Here is a 26,046-nt window from a genome sequence, read left to right on the forward strand (position 1 = left end):
TTTACCCAAGGCAAGTCTTGCCTCACAAATCTGCTTCACTTTTTTGAAGGAGTTAATAAACATGTGGATAAAGGTGAACTGGTAGATGTAGTGTACTTGAATTTTCAGAAGGCGTTTGACAACGTTCCTCATGAGAGGATTCTAGGAAAAGTAAAAAGTCATGGGATAGGTGGCGATGCCCTTTCGTAGATTACAAACTGGCTAAAAGACAGGAAACAGAGAGTAGGATTAAATGGACAATTTTCTCAGTGGAAAGGAGTGGGCAGTGGAGTACCTCAGGGATCTGTATTGGGACACTTACTTTTCAATATATTTATAAATGATCTGGAAAGAAATACGAGTGAGGTAATCAAATTTGCAGATTACAAAATTGTTCAGAGTAGTTAAATCACAAACAGATTGTGATAAATTGCAGGAAGACCTTGTGAGACTGGAAAATTGGGCATCAAAATGGCAGATGAAATTTAATGTGGATAAGTGCAAGGTGATGCATATAGGGAAAAATAACCCATGCTATAGTTATACAATGTTAGGTTCCATATTAGGTGCTACTAATCAAGAAAGAGATCTAAGCGTCATAGTGGATAACACATTGAAATCGTCGGTGCAGTGTGCTGCAGCAGTCAAAAAAGCAAACAGAATGTTGGGAATTAATAGAAAGGGAATGTGAATAAAACGGAAAATTTATTTATTATTTTTATATACCAACATTCGATCTCAATTGAGATATCACACCGGTTTACATTCAGGTACTGTAGGTATTTCTCTATCCCCAGAAGGCTATACCTGAGGCAATGGAGGGTAAAGTGACTTGCCCAAGGTCACAAGGAGCAACAGCAGGACTTGAACCGTTGTCTCCTGGTTCATAGTCCACTGCTCTAACCACTAGGCTATTTCTCCAAAACTGTCATAATGCTTCTGTATCGCTCCATGGTCAGACTGCACCTTGTATGATTCTGCTTGCTGCATCTCAAAAAAGATATAATTGTGATGGAGAAGGTACAGAGAAGGGTGACCAAAATGATAAGGGGAATGGAACAGCTCCTCTATGAGGAAAGACTAAAAAGGTTAGGACTTTTCAACATGGAGAAGAGACGGCTGAGGGGGGATATGATAGAGGTCTTTAAAATCATGAGAGATCTAGAACAGGTAGATGTGAATCGGTTATTTACTCTTTCAGATAATAGAAAGACTAGGGGGCACTCCATGAAGTTAGCATGCGGCACATTTAAAACTAATCGGAGAAAGTTCTTTTTCACTCAACGCACATTTAAACTCTGGAATTTGTTGCCAGAGGATGTGGTTAGTGCAGTTAGTATTGCTGTGTTTAAAAAAGGATTGGATAAGTTCTTGCAGGAGAAGTCCATTACCTGCTATTAATTAAGTTGACTTAGAAATTAGCCACTGCTATTACTAGCAACGGTAACATGGAATAGTCTTAGTTTTGGGGTGCTTGCCAGTTTCTTATGGCCTGGATTGGCCACTGTTGGAAACAGGATGCTGAACTTGATGGACCCTTGGTCTGACCCAGCATGGCATGTTCTTATGTTCTTAACTCAAAGCTCAATAACTTCTGTACCAAAACTGCATGAAAATGTTTTTCTGCATTGCCATGGCCAGGAACTTTCTGTGTTCCTAGCTATGGGAACATACGAAGAAAGCACTCACGTAAACATGGTGCAGGAAAGAATATACAGTTCCATCGAAATTTCAAATATACTTTTATTATATCTTCAGGCATTCAAAGTTCAGTTAAGTGCGGCAACTCCATTTCGAGTAAACAAACAGAAATTTTTAAAGTCCCCCGACACGGTCCGTGTTTCGGGTAAGCTGCATCAGGAGGGACCACATCGGGTTTATAATCTACGATAAAATAATATACATCAAGGACGGAACAATTAAGGCTGCGGGTAAAGAAATATACAAAAGAGAGTTCATACCTTTGTGGTTGACATCAGGAGCGCAACGCCCTGTATCAGTGACAGCCATTTAAAGGGCAAAAAGGCGCGAAAGAGAAGGAGTCTCTCTCGCGAGATGCTGAAAGCGATAAGAACACAGTACCACACGTGTAGAATAATAACATATTAATAAAACAAGTACCATTCTATTTCCCTGTTTAGGCCATGGGGTGAAACCGTGTCCAAGGTAAAAATCCAGCGTTGTTCTCTCCTACCCAGTATCCCGGCAAAGTCTCCACCCCGGCAAGGGAGTGAGACTGCCTCCAGGACAAGGAAGGAGAGAGAAGCAACGGAGTGACCAGCCTGGAGCCAGTGTGATACCAAAGGCTCATCGATTCTGGAGGATCTAATGTTGCAGCAGTGCTCAATGATCCTTGTCTTGATCATCCGTGAAGTTTTGCCCACGTACAGCAGGGGGCAGGGGCACTTAACCACATATACTACTCCTCTAGAGGTGCAGTCAGTTTTAGAAAACAATTTGAACACTCGTCCAGTTTTTGGATGTATAAATTCTGTGGACAATGCCGTGTGCTGGCACATAGTGCAATGACCACAGGGTGAATGCTCACCTCTCACAAATGGTTGCACTTCACTCAGATGACTCGCCGTGTGCACCAGCCGGTCCCGTAGGTTGGTCCCTCTTTTAAACGTGAACCGGAGTGGTGCATGCATAAGGTCATTCAGGGAGAGAGCTACGAAGAAAGCCCATGATCCTCAGGGATCAGACAGTTAAAGGGGCTGTGCAGATTTTATAAAGTCAGCTCCTGTCTATGTGGTAGCAAGAATCCCTAGTGGTACCAGTGGAGTCCCCCATCCCCAGATCCCTGAGCCCTTCAACACCTAAAACTATATCCAAAAAGTGTTGTCCATAAAGAACTCCCACCCCTAAAACCCTGCCCCTATGTCCTAAAAATGCAATAACATTCCACTTTGAGGCGCCCCCTCCTCGCTCTCCCTATAATGGCGCAGGAATCTTCTGGATGCCATTACTGCTTCTTCCTACCCTGCTGGTGTCACTTTCCAAGTGGTCCTGCCTGCCCTCATGATCTCCTTTTCATTTGGCAAATCTGCTCGCGGGGTCAGTCGGTGCCATTTTGAAACAGGAGGAACAGGAGGGACTGGGGATCAGTCCTGCATCCAGAAGACTCCCACTGCTATGAAGTACGCTTTGTGGGTGCCTCAAAAGTAGAATTTTGATGCTTTTTGGGGAATGTAGGGGATTCCTTATGGATAAACATTTTGGTTTCTTCATTGTATATGGTGGGGGTTGATGGTGCTGGGACCCCAATGCTAATTTCTTTACATTTTGGAGGACGTGTGCCTTGGAGAAGCAGGGCTTACTGAGCCCCTTAGTTGTGACATTTATGCCTCATGAGTGCCTCAAAGATCACAGTGTGGACTCTACTAGGACCACCCGTTATTGAGAACTAATTGGAGGAGACAGGAATCATGGGTCCTTTAATTCTACATGGCAGTTCATATGGCTTGGTGTTTGCCCAGGCCAGCCTGAAAAACAACTATACCTCATTGAAGTGTAGGATTTTTTTTTTTTTTTAATGGGCCTATAAAGCCTTTTTTGCATGCCCATTTTTACAAAATTATCCAGTAATGATCTCTTTTGCATGATTTTGCTTCACAGCAGCTCATCACTGGGCAATCAAAACAAACTTTCACTGGTAGGAGACTTTGCATAAAACGTTACTACTGTGAAGTGCAGCTTTGTGAAATAGTTTTGCAAAAGGGATTTTCACACAAAAAAAAATCATGTACCATGCCTACATGTTTGTGCATTTTGTGTTATTTCACATGCAAAAACTCCTTTTTCAAAAAACATTTTGCAGCTTCATATCTTAGCTTCTCAGTCTGTAAAGCGCTTTTGTACAGAACTGCTATAAATGAGAACATATATTTTTTATGTTAACCTTTCCAGAAATATAGACATAAAAGCATAATTATTGTACTTAAAGGATTCTCACTTTGATGTACCTGCAAAGGCCAGAGAGTAATAATTAGAGTTACTGTCTTACAGCTATGAAAAGAAAATGGTAATTATTGTGATCATCTATAATGTATTGGCCCCAATTCAAACGTCATAGGCAGAGTCAGACATGCAGGTGGTAATGAGAATGAAAACCTGCTCAGTGCTGACTGCCACTGACACCTATTGTGCACATGATCGTACAGCGTATAAAAGAAAGGAAATTAAACATAGAGTCTCATAATACACCAGAACCTTTTGGTAAACCCAGGCTATGATTTCTTCTTATTGCTGCACAGTGCTACCAGAAGATTTTCATTTACTTTTCATTATCATAAATCTGGCTGATACTGCTGCACTGTTAAAGCAGAATGATTTTTGGAGCCACTGGTCTCAGACGTTGTGGTGCATGTTATAAGAAGTTCCTTGAGTGAGACATGTCACCTGTTTTCCCAAGGAAAAGTTGTGTACAGCCTTGTGAAGGCATATCCTAGCATGGATTTCCAGATGCAGGCGGAGGGAGTTAGCAGTGATGACAGTTTTGACAGTGTAATATTGCAGTCTATCTAATGAAAGGATATTATTGCAAATCTCTGTGTGTACTATTGTCTTGTCCATTTTGATGCTGAATGCAACTCCTCGTGATCCATCTGGAATAAATGATTTTTATTTTGAATAAATGAAATCTAGAATACTTGAAATAAATAAGTAAATATAAGAATTAATGCTTGGGTTAGATAGCACCACATTGTGCAGTCACCTAGTGCTCTTTAAATCCCAAAAAATTGTAATATGATTGCATTAAGATTGCTTATGATAATAAGGTAATGAGATATCAGTTACACAAATATTAATAGTAGTAGAAGTATGGATGGTGCTAATGAGTGAAAACAATAGGAATCGGATGATCACATGAAGCCCTTTATTATGTGCCCGACTCTGGCCGAGTTTCGCTCGTAGAGCTGCCTCAGGGGCAACTACAACAAAACAATATACCAATAAATATCATAATTAGTAAATAAAAAATTAAAAACATTAAAACATGTATAGATGTACAAACTCAAATCATAAATAAATATATGTATAGATGTATAAAATAATATTAAACATGTATAAATACACTCATCAAATCATAATATACACTACATGTAAAAATGTAAAAAAGTAATCAACAAACAATGTATTTAAAAATAAAAACTTACAAACATATATGATTGTACAAACTCATGGATGATACAAAAACATTAAATGTATTGCAACATTCAAATAGTGTAGACAAAAATAACAAAAATTGTGTAGACAGAAAATACAAAGAAATTGGAACTGGAGAGGCTGACTGATTCACATTGGAGTTCATGATAAAAAAATAAATTGGAGTCTGCATATATTATGTCATTAAATTGTTCTTACTTCAATTGGCAGGATTTAAACAATGCCTGCTGGGCTGCTGTCACATATACACTGTCACTGAATCACGTACAGTATTATATTAATTCCTAGATAGAAATAAAAAATAATTATATCATGTCATAGGAAAAAAAATTACAACTATTTGGAAATATCACTAAATACATCCCAATCTCTTAATTGCCTAATCATACAATTAACTAAATAACTGCATGTATTTTGGATAGTCTTCACAGTTCATAAAAAATAATTAAAAAACAAACTGATACATCATAATAATAAATACTAAATGAACTAAAACTATGCAGCGTCAAATGCTTCCAATTTTTCAAACCAATCACACATCGCACTTATCACCCACTCAATACAACACTATCATATGCAGTGCTAACAAACACAAACGCCATGGGTATTCATATAACTAGCTGCACACTAGCACTTCCTTATATACAAGCAATTAAAATAGCTTCTTAACGATGAACACCTGTACTATTATAACACATTCACATATCGCACTTATCACCCATTCATATCTGCAACATCCAACACAATCACACTTACAATATAAGTAGCGATGCTCAAAGAAATTTTGCGCCAAAATATACATAACTATATGCATAAAAATGGTACAACACTCGCGCATATTTATAATTTAATGACGTTATACCAATGGTGTGAAGCATAAGAACGAACCATAGCTGTATTTTTATTAATATATATCAAATCATTAGACGGCTCTTAACCAAAGTGTTATTTTTTTAAAAAAGAAACATTACGTACCATTTTCTATAACATGCAGTTTCATGGTCAAGATCATATTAAAACTAAATAAACCTGAATAAACCACATCTTTGTAGCATCAGATACTTACAATTTGTAAAATCTATTATACATCGCACTTATCACTCACTCAGTCTAACACAGTCATATGCAGTGCTAACACACACAAACATTATGGGTTTTAATTAAACTAGCTGCACACTAGCACTTCTTTGTATACAAGTAATAAAAATAGCTAAACTCTTCTAAAATTGTAAAATATTCCCGTATCACACTTGTCACCCATTCTTATCTGCAACATTCAACATAGTCACACTTATTGTTAGCAACTGCAAAGAGCTGTCAATTTTAGTCCAAGTAGCGATGCTCAAAGATATTTGGCGCCAAAACATACGTAGCTATATGCATTTAAACCGAACATAACTGATTTGATCCTAAGATCGCTCTTAACCAGAATGTTATTTTTAAAGACCAAAATATACTCATAATTTGCATTAGAAATATATATCTCTCTATCACACATATCCTATAGTTTAAAAATGAATGCCGAACCAATACACAACTGTCAATATGCTTTTATTGCACTTATACCTGCTCATACCTGCGGAACGTACTGAACATCATTCTGCTGCTAACTTTTTAGCTGTCATCAGTCACAGTATAAGTAGGAAATATCGCGAGCTACGCCATGTTTTGGCGCCAAAAACGTGAATTTGCATGATCTGTCAATCAAGTTGCGCACAGGCGCGTATTTGGATTACGAGTAACGCACAGCTCTCAATTTGCATAATATGTCAATCAAGGTGCGCACAAGCGCATATTCAAATTTAAAACCACATAACTATCAATTTGACTAATATTGCAACGTAGAAGACATCCAGAGGATTATTCAAAAGACAGCTTACTACCTTTTAACGTCCATCACATCAATATTATTATTATATCAATTAATAATAAAAGAAATGAGGGTGAAAAATAAGAGGATCAAAGATCTTTAAAATAAATATTAATAATATGAATAACCAAACTCCAAATAAAGAAATCTACTTTAGATACAAATGATTTAATTTACTGACCTAAAAATATATAAATATTAAGACTCCAAAAATACAAACTGATTAAATACCATAAAATGACACAGCAGACTAAAAAAATTCAAAAAACACTATAAAAGACATAAATAAAGTCTCAAAAACAGAGTATTCATATATACTATAAAAAAGAATAGTCTTTTATAGGTAAACTGCTAAATCAGTTTCACTGTTAAGACCATTTGGTGTCATGGTATTAAATTCGAAAATCAACCTCTGTTCATTTCTTAAAAGCAAATTGTTAAAATCACCGCCTCTCCAGTGTACCATTGGTTTTTGGATGACGCAGAACCTAAAATCAGAAAACTTGTGACCAGTTTCAATACAATGTGTGACTAAAGGTTTCCCTTCGCTTAATCTATTTATCGCACTCTTGTGTTCGATAACCCTTTTATTAAATTGCCTGATGGTTTTTCCAATGTACCATTTTTTACAAGGGCAGATAGCTACGTAGATCACTCCAGAACTCTTACAATTTGTAGAATGATACAGCTTATAAACCTTGTTCGTATTATTGACCTCCAAGCTCTGCGTCTTAAGGTTCACATAACAGACACTACAGTTACCACATGGGCGATGTCCTACTATGCCATTCTGCTTTGATTTAATAATCGGTAATGCTGATGGTGCTATTAATTCTTTAAGATTTTTTTCTCTTTTGTTAGCCACCATTATTTGTTTGTCGCTAAATGCTGGAAGGACTTGTAATATGTGCCAATGTTTTCGAATGACTTGAGTAATATTATGCGAAAGACCTGTGAATGTGAGTGGACAGATTATCCTATCCTTTTTCTCACTTTTCTTTCCTTTTTTTAATAATGTATCACGCTGCTGTTTATCTGCCTTATTAAAACACTCATTGATACAATTCTCTGGATAACCTTTTTCTAAAAAGCGTATCTTTGTTTCTTCAGATCTCTTTTTGAATGTATTATTGTCAGTGCATAATCTATTTAAACGTAAGAATTGACTGTATGGCAAATTTTTAATGAGTGATTTGTTATGATGACTGTCATAAACTAAAAACTTGTTTTTGTCTGTCGGTTTTCGATAAACATCAGTAGTAAAACCTATATGATCCCTCCTTATCAATATGTCCAAAAAAGAGATCTCTTTTTCATCAAACTGCACTTTAAAATGTAAATTTGAATCCAGTCCGTTAAGCCATTCTACAAAGCATAATAGTTCACATTCACTACCTCTCCAAATTAAAAACACATCATCAATATACCTTTTCCATAGTAGGACATTAGTCTTGTACCTATGATCTGTTAGAAACATACTTTCAAAATTAGCAACATACAAATTTGCAATTGATGGGGCCATAGGTGACCCCATCGCTACTCCCTTAACTTGCATAAAATATTCACAATTAAAGGAGAAAAAATTCTCTCTCAATGCTATTGTAGCTAACTCTAAGATTAGTTGGTTAGGTATGCGAGAGTCAACATTAAACTTGTGAATAATATTTTCTACAATTTTAATCGCCTCCTCCTGTGGTATATTGGTGTATAATGAGTCTACATCTAAAGTCACCAAAATGATATTACTATCATAAATTTTCAGCTCCATGAGTATGGTAATCATATGGGCTGAATCTCTTATGAAGGATGGTATTTTGGGAACATGTGGTCGCAAAAAAGTATCTATAAAAATAGCCAGGGGTTCCATGAGTGACCCATTAGCAGAAATAATGGGTCTTCCAGGTGGATCTGTGATAGATTTATGTATCTTTGGTAAGACATATAACACTGGCATTACAGGAAACTCTACCATCAGGAAATCTATTTCTTTTCTGGTTAGATAATTGCCCGATTCACCAATCGATATAATCTTATCAACCTCTTTTTTGATCTTTCCTGTAGGATCATTCCTTAATTTTTCATAAAAGTTGGTGTCAAGTAGTTGCCTTTCTATTTCCTTGATATACTTCGACTTATCCATAACAACGATGGCACCTCCTTTGTCTGCCGGTTTTATTACTATTGATTGATCATTTCTCAATCTAGTAATAGCTTCTCTCTCCAAAATCGATATGTTGTGTTTATATCTAAACCTTCTTTCTTTAACTATGATATCTTTTAATATCAATGTCTCAAATGTATGGATAATTGGATTCGGGGGTCCACCTGGCATCCATTTGCTCATAGGTTTCACAATAGAATTATCTGTAGTTGCTGGTATATTAGAAAAGAGATCAATGATTTTCAACTTTCTCACAAATTTAAACAGCTCTACTCTAGTCTTGAAAGCATCATATCTAGTAGTAGGGACAAATGATAAACCCTTATTCAAAACACTCGATTCTACACTATTCAACTTCCTGCTGGATATATTGATTACTCTCTTCTCATCTGCAACGACCACATTATCTAATATGGTTGGGGGTAACCCCTTCCCCGTCCCCTTCCTCTTCCTCTCCCTCTCCCCCTTGCGGGCGGAGTATCCCATTTGTTCTCCTGATTGTTGATTTTCGTTGTGTCTTTCTTCCATATCTTTCCTAGCTGAAAAACCTGGTACACAGGTCTGGGTGGTGCATTATTGTGAACAATGGGGTCAAATAGTGATGCTGAAGGATCAAAGGATTCCTCATTTTCGCTTCGAATGCGTTTAGCACCTCTATCAATATTTGGGCTATTTCTAACTACAGTAACTGCCTCCTGTTGTTTATCTTTCGATGTGTGTCTAATTCATGATTGGGAAGTAGGTTTTGACTCATAATTATGTTTGTAACCAAACTTCTTTGGTCTATGCCAAGGATAAATACTGTTATTCTTGTAATCATATTCGTCTCTTTTAAATTTCTCATATTTAGTGTTTTTTAATTCTTTAGTAAATTTATCCAAATTAGTTTTATAATCTTCATAGATGACATCAAAACATAAGTCTTTCTCTTTTAAATATTGTAAATGTGTGTCCAACTCTGATTTCAATTTTTCTTCTCTTTTTTTAGCTGTTTTAATTATCAAAATCATTAAGTCAAGTGAACACTTATTGAGTATTGCTTCCCAGCTACTCATAAATACACTATCCTCCTGGTACATACTTGGTGGCTTGTTTACTCTTAAGCCTCTTGGTATTCTCTTGTACCTGCAGTAGTCCAGTAGAGTGGAGGCATGAAGTGAGCTCCTAACAACCCCCTTGTTTAAATTGATGGCATCCTCCCATCTCTGTAGAAAATCTTCAAATGCTTCACTTTCCTTGAAGAAAGGTTCAGGTGGGAGAAGATCATTTAATGTTCCATCCGTGTAGCTCAAAATGTCTTTCCATGGGGAAAAAGACATCTCCGGTAGAAGGGATGGACCCAAAAAACAAATCGGAAACCGATCCAGTTGGCTGTATTAGAGTGAAAACAATAGGAATCGGATGATCACATGAAGCCCTTTATTATGTGCCCGACTCTGGCCGAGTTTCGCTCGTAGAGCTGCCTCAGGGGCAACTACAACAAAACAATATACCAATAAATATCATAATTAGTAAATAAAAAATTAAAAACATTAAAACATGTATAGATGTACAAACTCAAATCATAAATAAATATATGTATAGATGTATAAAATAATATTAAACATGTATAAATACTAGGGATGTGAATCGTGTCCTCGATCGTCTTAACGATCGATTTCGGCTGGGAGGGGGAGGGAATCGTATTGTTGCCATTTGGGGGGGTAAAATATCGTGAAAAATCGTGAAAAATCGTGAAAAATCTAAAAATCTAAAAATCGTAAAACCGGCACATTAAAACCCCCTAAAACCCACCCCCGACCCTTTAAATTAAATCCCCCACCCTCCCGAACCCCCCCCAAATGAGTTAAATAACCTGCGGGTCCAGCAGCGGTCTGGAACGGCAGCGGTCCGGAACGGGCTCCTGCTCCTGAATCTTGTTGTCTTCAGCCGGCGCCATTTTCCAAAATGGCGCCGAAAAATGGCGGCGGCCATAGACGAACACGATTGGACAGCAGGAGGTCCTTCCGGACCCCCGCTGGACTTTTGGCAAGTCTCGTGGGGGTCAGGAGGCCCCCCACAAGCTGGCCAAAAGTTCCTGGAGGTCCAGCGGGGGTCAGGGAGCGATTTCCTGCCGCGAATCGTTTTCGTACGGAAAATGGCGCCGGCAGGAGATCGACTGCAGGAGGTTGTTCAGCGAGGGTTCCGGCGCCTCGCTGAACAACCTCCTGCAGTCGATCTCCTGCCGGCGCCATTTTCCGTACGAAAACGATTTGCGGCGGGAAATCGCTCCCTGACCCCCGCTGGACCTCCAGGAACTTTTGGCCAGCTTGTGGGGGGCCTCCTGACCCCCACGAGACTTGCCAAAAGTCCAGCGGGGGTCCGGAAGGACCTCCTGCCGTCCAATCGTGTTCGTCTATGGCCGCCGCCATTTTTCGGCGCCATTTTGGAAAATGGCGCCGGCTGAAGACAACAAGATTCAGGAGCAGGAGCCCGTTCCGGACCGCTGCCGTTCCGGACCGCCGCTGGACCCGCAGGTTATTTAACTCATTTGGGGGGGGTTCGGGAGGGTGGGGGATTTAATTTAAAGGGTCGGGGGTGGGTTTTAGGGGGTTTTAGTGTGCCGGCTCACGATTCTAATGATTTATAACGATAAATCGTTAGAATCTCTATTGTATTGTGTTCCATAACGGTTTAAGACGATATTAAAATTATCGGACGATAATTTTAATCGTCCTAAAACGATTCACATCCCTAATAAATACACTCATCAAATCATAATATACACTACATGTAAAAATGTAAAAAAGTAATCAACAAACAATGTATTTAAAAATAAAAACTTACAAACATATATGATTGTACAAACTCATGGATGATACAAAAACATTAAATGTATTGCAACATTCAAATAGTGTAGACAAAAATAACAAAAATAATAATACTGTACGTGATTCAGTGACAGTGTATATGCGACAGCAGCCCAGCAGGCATTGTTTAAATCCTGCCAATTGAAGTAAGAACAATTTAATGACATAATATATGCAGACTCCAATTTATTTTTTTATCATGAACTCCAATGTGAATCAGTCAGCCTCTCCAGTTCCAATTTCTTTGTATTTTCTGTCTACACAATTTTTGTTATTTTTGTCTACACTATTTGAATGTTGCAATACATTTAATGTTTTTGTATCATCCATGAGTTTGTACAATCATATATGTTTGTAAGTTTTTATTTTTAAATACATTGTTTGTTGATTACTTTTTTACATTTTTACATGTAGTGTATATTATGATTTGATGAGTGTATTTATACATGTTTAATATTATTTTATACATCTATACATATATTTATTTATGATTTGAGTTTGTACATCTATACATGTTTTAATGTTTTTAATTTTTTATTTACTAATTATGATATTTATTGGTATATTGTTTTGTTGTAGTTGCCCCTGAGGCAGCTCTACGAGCGAAACTCGGCCAGAGTCAGGCACATAATAAAGGGCTTCATGTGATCATCCGATTCCTATTGTTTTCACTCTAATACAGCCAACTGGATCGGTTTCCGATTTGTTTTTTGGATGGTGCTAATGTACATTAAACTGTGCAATCAAATGCAATAATGCAAAATAATTCTCCAAAGGTGAAGCTAACTTTTTGCGTTGATGTTAATGTTCACATGGAAAGACAGTTTTGGAGCAGGTAACCACACTTTCACAGGTAGATAAGAAAAAGAGCTCCTCTATAGGTAGAATGTTTGCTTTTGGCTTGTTCTGACTGAATCAGTACTTGCAACAGCTAATCAGAAATACCAACAGGTTTGGGGTTACAGAAGGACAGGCGGGTAGTGAAGTGAGCACATTCTTCATGTCTGTACTACACTGCTGGGACTTAAGAAGATGAAATGGTGAGCAGGCACCAGTTAAAATGTGTTGCTGTTGTACCTGAGCTCATAACTTTGTTGGCCAAATTTCAGCCAGCTAAGGTAAACAGTGATTTTCTGCTGCATCTGGGCCAGCTAGATTTTTGACTGAAAACCAGTCATTGGCTCAAAAAATCCTAGCTATCTTTCATGACCATTAGGATGCTAGTTGAAGTACTGAATGTAAAGGAAAGATCTACCGACTGTGTACTTCCTAGAGAACCAGCCACCCAAATTCCTGCTTTTCTTATACAGACTAGTTAAAGCTGCAAGCATCAGGTAATTAGTCAAGTGATCCATATAAGTGATCTGTAATTCACCTTGTGATATAGCTTTAGAATGTTACCCCAGGCTCTACTCAATAACTCTCCATTTTAAGATTAGAAAATCATCATTGCTTATAATTATGTAAACAGTTTGACTAAAATTCTGTTTACAAAATGTTTCCTTTTGTTTGTAGCTTCTTATTTTAATTGGTAGAATAATTAAAACTCTTTTGAAATGAGTTTCTCCTATTTATTCCTGTTTGTTTCAAATAAGCTTTTAGAAGGCATGGACCCTTTGCTCAATTAAAGTGGCCAACTCAAAACCTGCCCACCTTTTGATGCAGCTCCCCCAAATCCAGCCACAATTGCACATATCCCACAGGCTTATTTTCTTATATAGATTCTGAAAAGTCTTCATATCTTATTTGTTTTCTCTATGTGTCTTGTCTTTTGTGATTGATTCTCCCATTGGATTAATTTCTTGGTCAAACCATTGACTGATCAAATTTCACTTAGCTACTTTCTCATCAGTTATTAATTGCATCTTAATATCATGGAAGATTATAACCAGGAAAAAAATGGACTTTAACCTAATTATGGCTGCTGTTGGTTCTCCACCACAGATAGTCCTCCAGGGACCAGTTTTGTCATCCTTTCTAGTCAATGTTTACCTATAACCACTAGGAGAAGTTACGGTATATTGTGATTCAGCATCTAATATTATTTTTAGACAAAATATATGCAACTTTATCTTCCTTTAGATTTTAATTACACGACCTGGAGGCTAGATGAAATGATTGCTTACAAGGCTGTGTATGCAATCTAAAAAAATAGCTATGAAACCAAACATATCAAAAGCATTCTAGGTTAGCAGGAAGCCGAGATTCTGGTATTCTGTTGAATAATGTTGGTATCCCCTTGAGAAGTCAAGTTATCGGTCTAGGATCTGTCTTAGATTCTGCTCTTACAATGGAAGCACAGATTGACACAAGTCTCAAAAAGTATTTAGTAAACATTATTTTATTTATTTAAATGATTTTTATCCTGCACAATGCATCATGTCGCCATTTTAAGACTGTGATACATACTGTTCTTTTATCTGGTTTAGACTTCTGTAATACTTTTTACTTGGAGCTACCAACTGAGAGTTTAAATAATCTTCAAAGAATCAATAATTCCATCACCTGTTTGATTACAAGAAGGAAACAATAGATTAGAAGCAGACAAGAAGATTGAAACAAGAGAAGGATCAACTATTACTGAATAGACTCCATTAAAGAGGCATGAATGCAATATCCCCTTGTCTATAAAGATGGGGCACAATGGGAAAAACATAAAAACATAAGAAGTGCCAAGCTGGGTCAGTGCAAAGGTCCATTGAGGCCAGCATGCTCTCTTTGAGTGTGGTTAGTCTGAGTCACTAGGAAGTATTCAGCAGATCCCAACAGTAAAGCCTTTTCTTGCTGCTCACGCCCAGGGACAAGTGGTGACTTTCCCACGTCTGTCTGGCTGATAACTGCTTGTGGACGTTTCCTCTAGGAACTTGTCCAGATCCCTTTTAAACTTAGCCATGCTAGAAGCTTGATTGTGTGCTTAGTGAAAAAAAGATTTCTCTGATTTATTTTAAAACTGCGACTCCTTAGTTTCATGGAGTGTCCTTATTTGAAAAGGTAAATAACCATTCCGTATTTACCTGTTTCACCCTGTTTCACCTGTTTTACCTGTTTCACCTGTTTCATATTTTTATAAACCTCTCTCATATCCCCTTTCAATTATTTTTCCTCCAACCTGGGCAGCCTTGGTTCATGAGGGAATCATTCCATCCCCGTTATCAGTTTTATTGCCTTTCTCTGTACCTTTCCTAGTTCTGCTATACCATCCTGATGTAGCCATTTTTGTGGCGACTCCTTGGGATTATATGGATGATAGCTTAGGTGTAGTAATTTCTGTTTTCACTATGAATTTGAGGAGAAAACATGTAGCCAAATTGAACTTAGCTTCTGAAATAAACCTCTTTTCAAGGAATACAGATGAATGAATACATGTTCATGTGGAGAGTGGTGTCATGACTTGGAAATTCGTTTCTGGAGATTTGGAGAAAAAGAGAAAACATCGAAGGAGTGTACTGCCTTAACAAAAGATGTGAAATTGCTAAGCAGAAGTCAATAAAAAGAGACATTATTGAAGAATGAGTACTATGACATACAGACAAGAGGTGCTTTGATCAAAGTATGAGCTCAGATGCTCTTGAGACATGACAACTTTAAGAATATAAATATGAAGAATATAAATACTGAAGTAGGAAATAATACTATAAAATCTAATTTGGACAAGAATAAGAAATCTGATGTAATGTGTCTAGTACTGGATAGCTTAAATGGAAATGAATGTCAGGAAAATTCTAATAGTGAAATGTTTGATGCAGATGAAAACAGTAATGATTCAGAGATGTTGGGATTAGAAACCTGGTAAAAGGAAATTAAGGGACATGGCTACATGATTAATTCATGTGTGGAGTTAAAAGCACATAGAATGGGGAAGATGCAATATCGTGCATGTAAAAAACATGCATCCAAAGTGGATGCATATTTTTTTAAATGCAGACACAACCACCTCTCCTGGGCACTTAATGAAATATGCAAATGAGCTGCCATGCTCAACAGGACACAGAATGGATAATTGGTGCAACCCTAGTGTTCTGCATCGGGGACCCAGGAGACGTGGCTGTGCGTCCACAACAGCCTGGCCAAAGTTCCTTCCTCTCCCCCAGCAGGGCTGTTCCCAATTGGTTCTTTTCACTGACAATCCTGTTTCAGGACAGCTTCTGAAAGGGGATTGCTCCTATCACTGACATGTGACAGTGAATGGACCAATCAGCAGTAAATGAAGCAGTGACTACATTAATATTAAGTGCCCTGTGTGTGCAGATTACCAAAATGGATGCTCAATTTATGAGCATCCGTTTTATCCCACAGCAGCTAATTTCTTGGCACATTACACACACACAATATACATGACACTTGGGGCCGGATTTTAAAAGCCCCATGCGCGTAAATCCAGAGGATTTAGGCACGGAGCGGGGGTTACGCGCGCCAGGCCTATTTTATAAAGGCCCGGGGAAGCGCGTAAAGCCCCAGGATGCGTCTAAGTCCCGGGGCTTTACTAAAAGGGTGGAGAAAGGTGGTCCAGGGGCGCAGGGGCGTGGTGGGGTGGGGCCAGAGGCCTCCAACACAGCGGCCATTGCAGCTGTGTTGGAGGATCGCATGCCGGCAGGTTGCTAGTGCACGCAACCTGCGCCTGCAGGCGCAAAAGGTTTGCTAAGACTTTTGGGGGGGGGGAGGGGTTAGAGTAGGGCCGGGAGGGGAAAGGTTAGGGGAAGGGGTGGGAAAGTCAGGTTAGGGGGAAGGGAACAGGGGAAGCCTGCGGGCGTTGGCGTGCACCCCCTTGCGCACGCCGACCCCCGATTTTATAATTTGTGCGCTCCTGCATGCACAAGTTATAAAATAGGTCCTACATGTGTGCGCATTGGGTAGTGCGCGCACCTGTACACCTGCGCGCACCTTTTAAAATCTACCCCTGAGTGTGTACATTGTGGGTATATATTGAGCAACCCCAGTTTTTTTGTGTTTGTCAAGATTTTTTTTTTTTTTGCATCGTGCTGCTTCCTGTGGTTTTTCCTACTTAGTATGGGCTTGCACAAGCTGACCAAACTTTAAAAGCTGCCCAGATGTGCACATATCTCCCACTACACACATCATACTTGATTTCAAAAAGGGTCTTGATGGGGCATGAGCGTTTCAAGGCTTGGCCAAGAGATGTGTGCAGAAATACTTACATGTCCAGGTCCTTTGCCATGTAACTTTACTTCTGCTATGGAGGAGGTGTAACTGTAAAAAACACAAAAAACTAGCCCTTTTGATGGGGGGTTAAAAGGTCGGGGGTAACTAGGGGGAGTGCAGGCTATTAAACCAGGGGGATTTGGAGGATCTAGCTCAATACTGGGTGAACTGGTGGACAAACTGGTGAAAATAGTCATGGCAGTAGAAATCTGAAATATGTACCTTGTCGGGCGCACACTTAAAATTGTTCACACACGTGTGCATGGCTAGGCAATTTTATAATATGGGCACAAATTATAAAATGGCGCATATCAGGGTGTGCACAGGCCAACATATGGCAAAGTACACCTGCATGCTGGTTTGAACATTACTGTCCCTTTCTTAGGGATGTGTAGTGGTTTTTCTAAATTTCATTCTTAGTGTGCACTAATTTTGATTTAATGTGCACTATTTTGTTTTTCATGTGCACTCAAAACAAAACAATTGAAAATGAAAGTGGGAAAAAAATAACAAACAATACAAAATTGTTTTGACTGTATACCTTGATTATTTATAATAATCAGCAGAAAGTGATTTTCTTGTCTGTTGATTTTGGATGTGCTTGTGAGTTTTGGATGTAATCGTATAGAGTAGAATTTCTGTAGCAGGCAATTTATAAAAAGACTGTTTTTTTATTAGGATGTTAGTGTGGTGCCACACAATGCTGCCAGCTGCTTAAATTTATTGATTTATAACCTTCCTGTACCATGGCCCTAGGTGGCATATAACCCAAACATAAATAATCATGGATATCTCATCATAACTACACAACAAACCACAATATTAAGCAGAGTTTCCAGATGTAATCAATATATGACAAAGAGGACCAACTGGAAAAATGCCTGCTTAGAAAGAAAGGGTTTCAATAAGCCCTTAAATGATCTAGCACAGTCTATCAGTCTTTATTCCTGTCGTAAGGGTTGATGCAGCTATCAAAAGTCACGCTCACTAGAGTTGGCCAGCTGGGCTTGATGTATGGTTGGAATGTCTAACAGCTCTCACTGTAGGGTTGTATATTCTCAGCATAATCCATGGGAGAGAGTCTAGAGCAGAGGTTTGCAACCTTTCATGGAGCACAGACCCTTTCAGCTTCAAAAGCTTTCACAGACTCCCCCAACCCTACCCACAAACAAACTTCTCTTTAATTTATACATGGTTCCAATATCAAAAGAAATAACGAGATGTACTCCACAGTCATTCACAATGTATAAAAGTTTGATCTACACTGGGGGGGGGGGGGGCGTAACCAATATGGCCGCCTGAAGGGAAACTGCTCCCGATCGTTCAGCATCCTATTTTTTAATTTCCCCTGTTTTTGGATTATACTGCACAAAAAAAAAAGGGAAGGGTTAGAGTATTTCCATCCGAACCTAACCCACCATTGGATCAACGACTGATTCAGGAGTTTGCCTTCTGCTCTCGCTGTGCAAAATATCTGTAAGCCCTCTGGACCCACGACAACTCAGATTCCCTCCCAGGAGGCATCGAGGCCACTGGGGGAACCGGAGGGAGCCCTATTGGAGTACCTCAGTCGGATGGAGTCAGTGGTGTCAATCCTTGGACTGTGCGGCCGTCGATCCTGGATCAGGTGTTGGAGGTCCCCGGAGAGAGAGTGGAAGTAGGCGGAGACATCCTGCCGGAGGCGGCAGATGGAAGAGATTCCATGACTAGAGTTAGCGCAGTGAATCAAGGCACAGTTGGGATAAAAAAAACAACAGCTGTTACGCTGGACTCCCTTTGGGACCTTATGGCACGGTTTACCACTAATCTTCAGGAACACTCACAAAGATTGCATGAAGTTGCCTCAAAGCTGTATCTGGTAGCCCAAGATCATCAACATATTTTGCAGGAACAAGGTACTGTGATTCAAAGATTGGAAGAGGAGGTGAAACATTTAAAAGATACAATGGCAGTGTTTACCAGAGAACAATTAGCTTCTATGAGGAAAATGGAGTTTCTAGAAAACTCAATTCGGCACTTGAACCTGCGGTTTCTAAATTTCCCCAAGATAAAAGATGAACTGAGCTTGGTTACATTAAAAAAATATATGGGGGATAATTTAAAAATCCCACCTGTGGTGAAGAAAGTAATATATCTTTGATCTCCTTGTTATATGTAACTTTTTACCGCCTCTAATTATTTTACTGTTAAACAGTTGATAAGAATGTTTACCCCTTTGTTCCATGTAAACCGATTTGATATGACTCCTGTCATGAAGGTCGGTATATAAAATGAATTAAATAAAATAAAATAAATAAATCTTTCTCAAAAACAAAATTCATTAAGAATGAAAAAAAACAAGAAAAGAAAGAGCACTCAGGTAATCAAAATAGAACTGCTTAAACCACCTCCGAACTCCTCTCACCTCTCTCCAAATTCCTCTCACCACTAATGCCTGACACACCCTTAAAGAAGCAGCTACAGGAAGCTGATATATATCAACAAAAAAAAAATATTGTGGGACGCGAGAAATGATGCACGATGAGATAAATAACATGTGACACATTAGATTATTCATGAGGTGATAATATTAATTACATCGCAATAAATTATCATGAGCAACATTATTTACTGTGAAACATATTTCCTTAATTTTCCTAACTGCGCCTAATTTTTTTATTGTGTGTACAATACCTACTCTAATGTGAGATATCTCCTTTTTTTCTTTTTACCTCAGCTTAGTAAATTTAGGCCATAGTTTGGAGTCAATGAAAACCCCTAGACTCCTAGAATATTGGTGATGTTCAACTCTTTATTTTCTACCTTAATGTATGGTAGAATTGCAGGGAGTTCATTGCATTGAATGACTACAGTTTTAGTTTTTGACAATTTCAAAGCCAACATATTATGTGTCAGCCAACATCTTATTGTAGTTAAACAGAAATAATCGTTGCTACTGTTTCAGACCAAGAGGAGAACTCTGGTGGCAGATGGATCACTAGGAGCAAGCAGCAGCTCTAACAGGGACAGACCAGCAAGGTATAGGTGGGCAGTGCTGCCCAGTAAGGTGATGGACAAGAACCATACCTCAGCTCATATTTTAATAGAGGAAGCTGATGACTAAGGGGCGGATTTTAAGAGCCCTGCTCGCCTAAATCCGCCCAAATCCGGGCGGATTTAGGCGAGCAGGGCCCTGCGCGCCGGTAAGCCTATTTTACATAGGCCTACCGGCGCGCGCAGAGCCCGGGACTCGCGTAAGTCCCGGGGTTTTCGGAGGGGGCGTGTCGGGGGCGGGCCCGAACCGCGCGGCGTTTTCGGGGCGTGTCGGGAGCGTTCCGGGGGCGGGCCCGGGGGCATGGCTACGACACGGGGCGGCCCGGGGGCATGGCCGCGCCCTCCGGACCCGCCCCCAGGTCGCGTCCCGGTGCGCTAGCGGCCCGCTGGCGCGCAGGGATTTACTTCTCCCTCCGGGAGGCGTAAATCCCCCAACAAAGGTAAGGGGGGGTTTAGACAGGGCCGGGCGGGTGGGTTAGGTAGGGGAAGGGAGGGGAAGGTGAAGGGAGGGAACGGGGGTAGGCTGCGCGGCTCGGCGCGCGCCGGCTATACAGAATCGATAGCCTTGCGCGCGCCGATCCCGGATTTCAGCGGCTACGCGGGTATCTACTGAAATCCAGCGTACTTTCGTTTGCGCCTGGAGCGCCAACAAAAGTACGCCTATTCGTGGTTTTTGAAAATCTACCCCTAAGACAATAGTTGTTTTTTGTATTGCAGATGATGGAAGCAACATAAGAAAGGAAGTGGAAGATGGGGGCTATGTGGGATCTGATATTTTGCACACTCACTGCACCTATGTAAGGATCTGTGAGCATTGTTCCACGCCAACCAACAAGGGACCTCAGTGGGCCATGAATACTTTCTGCTCAGTCCTCCAAATTCTTCAGTTTGGAGGTCTTCCTAGCAGCCAAGTGTTTTGCACTGACACAGTTTATAAGCCAGCCTCACAGTAAATATCTTGCCTCAGTTTGGGTCCAAGTCTGATTGTTGCTGTGGCCTCTGTTACTCTGCTCTTTTTCTGCCTTGCTTATGTACTTGTCTGTTCTTGTTCCAGTCTTTTATTGGCCAAAGTCTGTGGCCTTCTGTTCTTGTCTGCTTGGCCCAATTTTACTATATATAGTAGCATGGTAAATGATGACAGAAAAAGACAAAAGTGGTCCATCCAGTCTGCCCAGCAAGTTTTCTTTTTAGGTAGTAGATTACTCTCATGCCTTCTGTTAAAGATACTCCATGCAGATTACCCTTATATTTATTTCCATGCAGATTACCCGTATCATTATTTCCATCCTGTGACAAATCTAGTACTGGTGGACCCTTGGTGCTGGGACATGGCTGGCACAACCTAGTGGTCAGAGTCGATAGGCCCACACAGACAGCTGGTGGATGTGCCCTGTGACAGAACAGGCTGGAGCTTCAACTATACCATATATTATACTATACTATACTATACTATATATTACTTCTGCAAGTTGAGCCCTTGGGTTCTGATGACTATCAGACCTTAGGAGGGCCTCTAGGATGGTAAAAGGAATGAGAGTCCAAGGCCAGGTAAGATTCTGGGCAGACAGACAATAGCAGATACCAGAAGGCAAACCAGTGGCCAGGCCAGGCAGCAGACAACGGATGCCAGAAGACACCAATGGTTGGGAAAGGCAGCAGATAAAACAAGGGTGCATCCAAGCAGAAGGTCAGGTCCAGGCAGGGATCAAGGAAAGGTCAATTTCCAAGCCAAGGTCAGAATCTGAGAAGTTAAGCCAAGGAAGACAGGATAAAGATGAGGACCAAGACAAGACAACAGCTAGGGCAGGGCAGGCAACATGGACAAGGAGAGAGCAAGGCAAGGTTAAGGCAGGAAGGTAGGAACACATCACCACAGGAACAAGATGAAGAGAATGAACGCAGGAACAAAGGCAACATGCACTGGGACCAGAAGGCACACCAGGAGACCTGTTGCTGAGGTGAAGAGTGCAGGGTTTGCTGAGTTTAAATAATTTGGAGTGACTGACAACATCAGAGCATGCCTCCTTTGGTTCCTGTTGCAGGACCAACATTATGTGTGCACATTGTACACAGATGCTTGGGGAAGCCACCAGTAGGGGCATGATGGCAGCATGTGTCGGTGGCATTCTTCCATGAAGGGGAGATGGTGGCCTTGTGAGTGAGCCACAGTGTGTAAGAGAACACCCCCCCACCACCACCAAAGCCCTCTCCCTAGTCTTCTGGGCTTGGGTTTCCTGAGGAATTGTCTATGAAACCCATGTACTAGCTGAAGAACTTGGAGATTGGAGGCTGGCTCCCATGAATTATCTTCAGGACCATAGTTCTTCCACAAAATGAGATACTGGAGAAGGTTATTGACCCTCCTCAAAATCAAATTGAGTATCTTTTTAAGCGATGATGTTGGAGGGCTTGAACAGTGGCCTGATTGCCCAACATAGAACTGCTGGTTTTAGTAGTGGCATGTGGAATACGTTGTGCACACGGACCGTGGGAGGCAACATTAGTTTGAAAGCCACACTCCTGACCTGAAGAAATACAGGGAAGGGTCCCACAAACATTGTGTGAACTTGAGGGATAACATTCAGAGTTGCAAGTGCTGAGCTATACCAATTCTCTGGGCTGGAGTGTGACTGCAAGACAGCGTTTTGTTGTCTGTCTGCCTTTTGGAATGAACTTCTGCTTGATTTAGGAGGTGATACTTGGTTTGCCAAATGTTATATATTTTGCGGCCAATTATGTGGCTCAAGGCAGGCAACTGGAACTAAAATAGGCATGGGCATGTGCGGGTGAAAGCGTAACATAATGTAGAAAGTAGGGGCTCCAGTCGAGCTACTCACATGGTTATTGTGGCAGGCCTCTGCCCAAGGGAGGAAGGAGACTCAGTTATCATGGCATTCATTCTCATAGGATTGGAGGAAGGCTTTGAGAGTTTGGTTCACCTGTTTGGTTTGGCCCTTACTCTGGGGGTGATATACAGAGGTGAAATCCAGGATAAAAACTAAATGTTTTGCATGAATTCTTCTAATGGTGTGCTGTAAATTGAACTCCATCGTCTGAAAGTATGTGGGTGGGAAATCCATGCGGATAGAAGACATGTTGAATAAAGAGATCAGCCAACTCAGAAGTTGATGGAAATCCAGAAAGAGTTATGAAGTGGACCATTTTAGAGATGTGGTCCACTACCACCCAGATTGTGCTGTTGCCACTACAGAGGGAGAGGTTAGTGATAAACCCAGTGGCTAAATGGGTCCAGGGTACTTTAGGGGCCAACAGTGACTATAACAGCCCTGGGGTTGGACTCGGGAGCTCTTGTTTGTAGCACAAACTGGGTAAAAATCCATGTATCATTTCACATCCTGCTCATCTGGGGCCACCAATAACGGTGAAAGACTAGCTCCAGGGTCCTGGCAATATCAGGATAGCCTGCCAAGTGGGAGTCATGAGCTCACAAAGTCGTTGTGGGACCACTATCTTTCCAGAAGGAACTGGCACAGCGGCTGCTACTAGATCTTTGCTAGGCTGATGATGTGCGTGGTTGTCAAAGGAATGGGACAGAGCATCGGGCCACCAGTTCTTCTCCGCTGGATAACACATAACTCAAAGTCAAATCTGTTGACAAATAGGGACCAGCAAGCCTGCAGGGGTTTCAGGTACATCAAATTCATATGATTCATGTAGATGGTCACAGGAATTCTGGCACTTTCAAACAAAGGCCACCATTCTTTGAGTGCTAATTTGACAGTCAGTGTAGTTCCTTTCTGCTGGAGAGAACTTCCTGGAAAAATAGGAGCAAGTCACCAGGGTTCTTTGACTGTTGTGCTATAAGAAGAAAGCCCCCACTTTGAGAGTGGAGGCATCTACTTCCAGCACAAATGGTCTGGCTGGGTCCGGGTGGTGTAAGCATGAATTCCAGGTAAACTCCTTAAGTCTGTTGAATGCCTGGATGGCTTCCTCATTCCAATTCTGGGTATTGGTCCCGTTTTAGTAAGGACCATATGCGGTGTTACCAGAGAGGAGTAGACATGAACAAACAAGCGATAATAATATGTGAATACAAAGAACCACTGCAGGGCCTTGAGGCCCACTGGCTCAGGCCATTCAAGATAGCCTTTAGCAGGTCCTGCTTCTAAAAATTTAATTTTTATAACTTTGCACAGTAGTGGTGCTCCCTTAGTCACTGAAGAACTAATGTTATATGTTGCCAATGTTGGTCCAAGGTCTTGGAGAAGGTACATAACCACATGGGAGTGCAAGGTTCAGTGAGTTTAAATACACTGGAGTGGCTGACATCATCTGAGTGTTTTTCACTGCAGGGCCAACATTATGTGTACAAATGCAAGTATGTGCACCTGTGGAAGCCATTGGCAGGGACATAATGGTGGGGTATGTCAGCAGCATTCTGCCGCAAAGACAGTGAGCCCGACTTCAGTGCCAGGAAAAATAGTGGAAACTACTTTAAAGATCAAAATCACAGAGCATATAGAAAGACATTGTTTAATGGAACACAATTAACTTGGCTTTACCCAAGGGAAGGTTTGCCTCAAAAATTTGCTTCATTTTTTTGAAGCAGTTAATAAACATGTGGATAAAGTTGAACTGGTAGATGTAGTGTATTTGGATTTTCAAAAGGTGTTTGACAAAGTTCCTCATGAGAGGCTTCTTGGAAAGGGATAGGTGGGATAGGTGGCGATGTCCAGGGTATACATATTTACATCCTTCAGACTTTCCTCATAGGTCTTCTGAAACAGACCCCACACCATTTTCATCACCTTTCTCTGGAGAGTTTCCATCTTATCTATTCTGTTTGAGATACAGGCTCCAGGACTGAACACAGTACTCAAGATGAGGTCTCACAAAGTGTATTATCTCTTCCCTTTGACTGCTAGTTATACCTCTCTCTATGCAGATCAGGGGGCAGGGATCTGCTGCTTCCACCTCACCTGACATCACCAATGCCATCTCTCCCACTGGTCCCTCTATGCACGCGCGAGCGTCTCTCTCTTCAATTTAAAGGGCCAGTGGTGGGAAAGTTCCTCGTGGACCCGGCCGATGACACCAGTCTGGGGAACTATAAAACTCAGCCTTGCCGCTTCCTCTACACCTCAGCAACTCTGCTAAGAGTAACTGAATGCTCTTGACTCCGTGTTCCAGTTCCTGACTCCACATTGCAGTTCCTGACTCTGCGCTCCTGATTCATGCTCCTGTCCTCTGACCCCATGACTGCTTCTCTGGTTCTGACCTTGGTATGTTCTCTGGATTTCACCTTGTCAGCTGCTTGCCTCGACCTCCTGCCTGTTCTTCAATTCTTCCTTGCTCGCTGCTTGCCCCGACCATTGGCCTCCACCTGGACTCCATTGCTCACCACTGGCCCCAAACTCTGGTATACCTGACTCCATCTGTCTGCTGTCTTCATGGGATTCATCACCATCCACAGACCTGTGCCTAAGTACAGCTGGCCCCGGTACCCAAGGGCTCAACCTGTAGGGAATATGGGCTGGTATTGGTGAAGGTCCTGTTAGGTATCCGCACTGACCATACCCACCTCCCAATGATGAGAACATGTAGGAGCTTCCTTCCTGTAAGTGGCACCAACCTTGTCTCGGCTCAGGGGTCCACCGACCAACAATATGATACAAGAAAGTTGTGCGAAGACAAAAGTTTTGAATTTCAGAAATATGGATTGTCAAAATGGGGATATTTCTAGAGGAAGAACTAGAAGACTGAGAGACAGTGGGTGAGGTAGAACAACAGTGGGCTAAATTAAAAAAAGATATTACAAAGGCAACAAATCTATATGGTAGAAAAATAAACAATAATAATAATAA

Source organism: Rhinatrema bivittatum, chromosome 10 (genome assembly GCF_901001135.1).
Source record: "Rhinatrema bivittatum chromosome 10, aRhiBiv1.1, whole genome shotgun sequence".
NCBI classification, from domain to species: Eukaryota; Metazoa; Chordata; class Amphibia; order Gymnophiona; family Rhinatrematidae; genus Rhinatrema; species Rhinatrema bivittatum.